A 6,000-nucleotide genomic window follows, 5' to 3' on the forward strand; every position below is an offset into this window, starting at 1 on the left:
ATTGAATGAGATCCTGTATTAGAATAACCTTTAGGAGCCAGTAGGGTCCAGCAGGATCCCGTCAAAGCTTCTGCAAGATGTAAGAAGTTTTAGGATCACGTAAAACCCTGACAAGATGTGTGTTCAGTAGATACCTAAAGTCATAATATTACAGAGAGTCCCTTCTTCTGGATTCTGCTCAGGAGCTTGGATATTGTACAAGTTTTCACATTTCTGTTCAGTATCAGTGTGATGTTTCAAAATTTGTGATGTGCACAAGATTCTTTTAGGAACTACTGCAATACACGCTGAATGGCCTAACTGTTCTCATGAAAGAGTTAAAATTGATCTGGAATATGATAAAATAATGCCTGGTAATACCACACAGAAAAAAACACAATGTTTGCAAGTTTTGTGTTAAGTGAAATGAAATTTATCTGACAACAATTTGTCAAGAAATGAAATTGGATATTTTGCACTACTATAATGCATTGGATTAAACAGATGTTGATTATATTATATACAGTTGACCATTGTTTTACACATTAAATACATGTTTTCTAAAGTTAATATTTGTTTATTAACTTACTGTATTTTATTCAAAGCCTGGATGCTCAACCTGAAGACATCTAAGGGTAGAAAGGCTACAGTAAAAGTCAGCAAAAAAAAAAAACTTGAAATATGCTGATGGCAGAAGTATTCAGATCCAGGCACTTGCTACAGTATGTAATGGAAGCAGCTTTGTCAGCCAGAATATTTTTTGTGTCCATTTCTATCATTCTTCATGGCACATTTTTTTAATCTCTCTAAAATTTCATCTAACATAATGCTGCTGCCACCATCCTTAACAGCAGGGCTGATGCTGGCTGACGCACTACAGTGTGATGGGTTTGCTTCAGATGTACTGTACAGTAACAGTCTACATTTAAACCCAAAGTCTGACCACAGACAAGACAGAACGTCTTGATAGTTACATGTTTTCAGCATATCTTTGATTTCTTAAGAATCCTATGTGAGATTTGAAATCTTGTTTTCAGTTCCGTACAGACTCCCTTTCTGGACTGATGGAGATATTGCTGGCCTATAGATATTTTCCTGATCTCCGTCACTGAACTATGTAACTCTTTCAAAGAACTTGTTGGCACTGTGGTGGGAACGATCAACTTTACCAGACTCAAAGACATATAAAGAGTCTGTGAAATGTTCTTATACCCTTCTCCCGGTCTGTGCCTGTCTATCCTTGAGTTGTTTTGAAGGCTCTTTGTTCAGTCTGAGGCAGTCAGGTGTATTTATTCTAAAATCTTGTGGGCCACCATGATCACACATGACAGTGTCCACTCATCTAATTATGAAGGTCGTTAAGGTAGTTTTATACACCTAAATTAATCTAGGTTTGCCCCAGCAAAGGGTTTGAATCCCTATGCAATCATGAATTTTCCATTTTTATTCAATATAATTTATTTACTTTTTTTTCTGCTGTGAATGTGTGGGGTAGGTTGTGCATTTAGCCAATATTAATTGCTACTTAATGTTATGACAGCGAGGTTTAAAGCAACAAAATATGAAAATAAGCAATGGTCTAAATATTTCCACCCTATATACTAAAATTCTGCTGTACACAGGTATTTAAAATAATAGTTTTGTGGGGCCTGGTGTTGTCACAGGTGCCTTTATCCAAACAGATTTATATCTGTGTGTTTGCTCAGCAAAATCCATCAGGTGAGGGGCTGCATGTGGTTGCTTATGAAAACACTGAGGCATCAGGCAGACAAAAACAAAACACTAGCTTTCAATTGCAGGTCTTTTTCTTCACAGAGGAAAAGGCAACTTTCACAAGTACAGTTCAGTGCTGGAATCACGATGAATTTAGTCAAAATGTCAATGCTACCGGTGCCAGCAATGTGCAGAAGTGACAGAAGCAATTACTGGACATAAAACCATATGGTTGCTTTTTTTACTGTATATTACTTCTATGCCAATGGACAAATGACTCTGCTAAGCAAATGCATAATGCAATGCTTAAACTGACAGTGAATTTTAGTTTTCCAAAATACAGTTACAGTATTTCTCTAATTCTTAGCTTTAAGTATCTTATTTTTTACTGTTTAGTTCACAATCCTGACAAATCCAGTTATAAACAGCAGCCTGAAATTCCCTAAAAAAGATTTATGAGCTGCATAGAGGGTTGTAACAAGATTCTAAATTGGATCAGATTCCTTGTAGTCTGTGGAATCCAACTCTTTAGCATATAGACTATTTGTGTGCACGATGTTCACAAGATTCGTGTGTAGGATATTGGTCAGGTCCTGGGCACGTTCCTATGCAAAATTTCTACTGAGGTAGCTGGTAAGAATTGTACTTCATAAGCTCCTTTTTTCTTTTTCTGTAGCCATATATTGTTCAATTTAAGAATATTTCTGTTTCAAGCAAGTCCCTTCTGAAGGCCGTTGAAACAGTTCGACAGTTTCTTGACAACCAGGAAGATGAGAAGTGTATCGTAACCTGCAACTGAAACTGACATTTCTGAAACTGGCAAAGCTTTTTTTTCCCCAAATACCACTGTCAGTAATAGCAAAGAATATTTGCTGATTCCACTTGGATATTTATTTAATAAAAATAAATTGCTTTGATTTCAATGTATTTTAATGTTAAATGCTATTTATTTGCACAAGCATTCAAAATCCCTTTTAATCGCTTGCTACTGATCTGATAGTTTGCTTTACAGTTTTTTTGGAAATCTCTGGGTACATAATTGTGAAGGCTACTCCTCCATGTAGTAATATTAATAACATGAAGGGTATTCATGAAGATTAAACACAAACTTATATGGTCTTTACACCTTGTCAATTACTGTTGCTTGCACCTGAAATGAGTGGATTATCTGCAAGAGTATGGAGCCACATAAGCTCCTGGTTGCTTAGCTACTGTACCTTTGTGCTCATTAGAATGTCGTTGGGATACATTAACAAAGTCAACACAGGGGTCATTGTTAGTGAAGCACACAGAACTATTGTGACAGTCTTTTGTATTGTTTAGTTTAGAAAATATCTCAAATACATTGACCTTAGCAAAGACGTTATGTAACCAGGAAAAATGGAATGCAGCCTTGTGTTGTAAGAAAATGTGCCATGTTGATCAGCAAAACACTTTTAGGAAACTGCAGGTTTTTATTATTATTCAATTTGGTTAAATTGCATGATAACGTAAACCCTTTATTGACGAGACATGATATTCAACATAAATATCTGTTTATAATGAAAATACATAATGCCTATTCAGTAGGCACCAACAATAAGTACAGTACAGTCCCTTATTTACTGTATATGTTTCAAAGGAGCAGCACCAGCCTAACTGTTTTCAGTTAACCTAACCAAACAGCTTTCAGCATGTGTCAGGCACTTACCACTGCATTCAACTGGACTCTCCATCTACAGGCACCGGCTGTAGCCCCGACACAGCCATGAGCTGTTTTTCCGATCTTGTTTACACTCTAAATGTGATCCTCCACCTCAGTAGCTGTGTCATTTCATGGAAGAGGGCTGTGGGAGCTGTCGTGTCTTTCAGCAAACCTGTAGTGACACAGGAGACATCTGTTTTCTGTCCCACCAACAATTTTATTATATAAAAATAAATTTAAAAAGCCAAGGAGAGAGAGAGCAAGAGAGTCTATTATAGTGTTACAAAAGTAATTAGCAAATATGTACCTTTATCCCACTACATGTATATTGAAAAATATGCTCCTGGGATTGGTGTGAACATGCACTTAAATTTAAGTTTTTAGAAACTGAAGATAATCATTTTTATTCCAGATTTAAAAACCATGTGTACATTTTTACAGAGGAATTCTCTTTTTGCCGAAGTTCAGAAAGCTGTTTAGTGCCATCGAAAGACCGTTTGCGGTTGAATCGATGATTTCAAGGCTTAGCAGGTTGTTCAATATCAGGATCCTTAATTAGATTTTGCTGTATCTCTGTCCTTCATGGAAAGCAGAAATTGATTTTTTTCACTTTCTCATAGCTGGGAAGTGTTGAATCATGTTGGAAATACCTGTACATTTAATTAAATCTTCCTTTCCTTTCAAAATAGGCAAAAAACAACATGCAAGAATAAGGGCACCTACCGTACAGTAGGTCTAATCTCTTTGCTCTACACCAGACATACTGTAGTAGGACACTGCTTCTTGGCATTTTTTTCTTCAGAATAATTTTGACAGCGGTAGCTCTTAGAGGTTTGATTATTAATTAAAAAATGTATTCAACAGCCCTGGTCCTACCAGCAAACTGTGTTGGGAACTAGAGCATTGTCAGCTCTATGTGTGTCTCCTAAACACAGTGCCTTATTTTTGCTGTTTTGTTCTTTTACTATAAATTCCAAAAGATTTAACCCATCTAATGATAGCCGGTTTATAGCAGTGATCGTATACCGCAGAACTGGTTTCGCATTTCCCTGTGAAGAAATAACTGCTGTGATTATTGTGTTGGCTCTAATTGTATTACTTAAAAGGGTATGTTGAAGATATCAGACAGAACTAATCTAAACTACTCTGATGTTCTTTTGAAAAAAGAAAAACTTCTCAGTGTTTTTCAGAGTGAGGATAAAATGGGGACATATACTGTATTAGTTTTACACAGCATGGTGTACAGCTAAATACTGCTGGCAGTAGGCTTTGACAGTGCTTTTCAGAAGCCGTGTCCAAATTACTGATGAGCAATCACAAGTGGAGCAATTCATTCGGCAATGAAACATGGAATTACTCAAAACACATCACAGTACATTGCAGCAAATTAAAAGAAAAGTAATAGGGTATTGTGGATGGCTAAATGACTCTTTTAAAGGCTTGTGCTCTTATTTTAATTTAATTCCACAATAAGCTGCAGTGAGCAGGAGCAAGAGAATCTGAGAGTTAAACGAGCCGCAGAAGGGTATTTGCAATTAGTAAGGGAAACTTGTTTACCATTTCCATTTAGCATTCCTTTGATAAAAGTCAGCTTTGTCTTCTCATTAGCATTAAATACAATAGAAAAAGTCATGTTCCTGCTTACAAATTAGGTCAGTGTGCAATATTTAAATTATTTGTTTTCAGGGCACATATGATAAATATCCAGTACTTTTGTTTTGCATTTTATTACTTCATTCCCAATTCTGTTTATTTCTCAGTTTGTTTTTCTTTTGTTCTACTATGTTTATATTTGAATCTTGCCTATCCGACACCACCTGGCACATTGTGATGCCTTCATTAGGCAATTATGAATTCAAACTTATTGATCAGATTTTAACAAACTGCAATAGACGTAAACAAAGTCTCTGAATAATGCTTTTATGATTCAAAGTGGAATCTTCACCTCTGTAGTCTGTTGGTATCAACCCATAGTAAGAGACAAGTCCACCTAGCCCCCCACTTGGAAATTCAGGAATGGGAATGTGTATCAGACATCCAATTAATACATCCATCCATTTAACCACTTCTTCTGACCACCTCAGGGTCACAGGGAAGCTGGAGCCCGTCCTGGCAAGCAATTGGTAAAGGGCAATATACAGTACACCCTAGACAGGGAACAGACCATCACAGGGCACAGATCCACACTCACACCACAGCCAATTTTTCCAGTAGACAATTAACCTACCAGCATGTGTTGGGACTCAGGAAAGCAGAGCAGCTGGAAGAAACCCATGTGCACATGGGGAGAACGTGCAAATTCCACACAGACAGCACCCCAGGTCTGGAATTGAACCCAGGGCCCCTTGGCTACAAGACAGCAGTGCTGACCACTGTATCACCATGCCACCAAGACATCTACTTCATTTAGGCATTTAATTATGTGCAGTCGGTGAACCGTTTTAGAGAAGCAAAGTATTTACTGGCGGGCTCTAGTGGCTGCCTGGTTGTCAGTGCACCCCCACAGATCCAGTCCCAGGAAGCAACAATCACAACAGCTAGAAGCCTGGCACAATATGACAGGTGAATTTTACTGTGTGACTGCGGAATTGGAAATGACATCACAATGGAAAACCGTTCGTTCT

At 37.4% G+C, this 6,000-nt stretch overlaps 1 long non-coding RNA gene across 1 annotated transcript in view; it reads right to left on the minus strand.

The window, feature by feature from the left end:
- The window catches only part of LOC138224679 (uncharacterized), a 60,664-nt gene extending 54,973 nt beyond the window's left edge, over positions 1-5,691 (minus strand). Inside the window, exons 1-2 of the long non-coding RNA XR_011183120.1 lie at positions 5,604-5,691; positions 3,383-3,548 (exon numbers count right to left, since the gene is read on the minus strand). This is a non-coding gene — a long non-coding RNA (uncharacterized lncRNA). The remainder of the gene's footprint in view (positions 1-3,382; positions 3,549-5,603) is intronic.
- Positions 5,692-6,000: the final 309 nt, after the last annotated feature.

This window comes from Lepisosteus oculatus, chromosome 23 (assembly GCF_040954835.1).
Source record: "Lepisosteus oculatus isolate fLepOcu1 chromosome 23, fLepOcu1.hap2, whole genome shotgun sequence".
Taxonomy (NCBI): domain Eukaryota; kingdom Metazoa; phylum Chordata; class Actinopteri; order Semionotiformes; family Lepisosteidae; genus Lepisosteus; species Lepisosteus oculatus.